This window comes from Callospermophilus lateralis, unplaced genomic scaffold (assembly GCF_048772815.1).
Source record: "Callospermophilus lateralis isolate mCalLat2 unplaced genomic scaffold, mCalLat2.hap1 Scaffold_112, whole genome shotgun sequence".
NCBI lineage: Eukaryota > Metazoa > Chordata > Mammalia > Rodentia > Sciuridae > Callospermophilus > Callospermophilus lateralis.
Window position 1 is genome coordinate 1,283,051 of NW_027511460.1, and position 1,314 is coordinate 1,284,364.

The window sequence follows — 1,314 nt, forward strand, 5'->3', positions numbered from 1 at the left end:
TTTTGAGTTAAATTTGGTACTTTCTGATTATAAGGGAATTGTTCATTTTATATAGAACATTTAATGTAAATAGTCCCTGTTTATCTTAGGGGATCTGTCCAAGACCCTCAGCAGATGCCTGAAACTATGGATCAAACCAAATCCTATATGTAATAAGACTTTTCATATATATATATATATATATATATATATATATATATATATATATATATATATTAAAGTTTAATTTATAAATTAGACACAGTATGAAATTAACAATAATTCTACTACTAATAAAATAGTTTTAACAATATACCATAATAAAAGATTATGAATGCAGTCCCTATTACCATAAATTATGCAGTCAAATTTCTCACATTTGATGAAATTGCAGGGGTCAGCACATCCTGAGTGCTATGGATAAGCCTTCCCCTGGGAAAACCACCTTCGTGATCATAGTATCTCCCCTGCCAGGTAAGTATATCATTTTTTAATGAATTACTGAAACCTGGATATTTTCAGCAAATGACCTAATTTGGATTTGAATCTAATTGTTTCTTGATCTCTTTTAGTACTTCACAGTATAATGACTTTAAAGAGTGGAAATAGTTAAACTTTGCTCTTTACAAGTGATTTCTGGATAAACTAATTAGTTATCACCTAGCAGAGATGTTAATTTGGGTGTTCTGTCATTGAACGAGCTAACTAGAATTGAAGAAAAGAATTTCAGTTGTTTGTGGAATTGCAGAAAACATTAAGAGGTTGGTTGCAAGATATGCAAGAGTAGGCTGTCTCTGTATAACGGCAGCTGGACCCCTGTCCGCATCTCCATCTTAGGCTACTTCCCTCATTCAAATGGCTCAGGTGGGTCATCTGAATTCAGTGAAGAATGCCATTTAGGTGTTGGGACTTCTTTTCTAGAACATGACATGCTGATAGTTGAAGAGAGTTTCTCCTAGGATTAAGCCTCAGTCCCCTAGAATTAAGGTTAAGATTTTTGGAGTATATAATTATGGTATTACACAACACACTAAAATATCTCTACTTCATGGAACGCATGCTACTGCCTTTGTGATGATGGTGAAGATCCTTGACTTCCCTGAGCTTCAGTTTCCTCTTTCATAAAATGGGACAATACTGTTATTTAAGTTTCTGATCATCAAAATTCCACTTTTATTTTAGAAATTCAACTTTAATTTCCATATGCTCTGTTTTTATAGTTACCTGTGTTCTCTCTCTAGGTCAGTCTTCAGTGGTACCTTCATCATAGTAGACACAGAAGTGAACTGCATAGATGCAGATGTTTGAGTACACTAGATAATAGTGTTTCAGGAA

The 1,314-nt window shown here is 33.6% G+C and overlaps 1 non-coding gene across 1 annotated transcript; it reads right to left on the reverse strand.

The window, feature by feature from the left end:
• Window positions 1–301: 301 nt before the first annotated feature.
• LOC143389151 (U1 spliceosomal RNA) lies at window positions 302–461 on the reverse strand. The gene has a single exon (XR_013090107.2). It is a non-coding gene; the product is annotated as a U1 spliceosomal RNA (small nuclear RNA).
• Window positions 462–1,314: the final 853 nt, after the last annotated feature.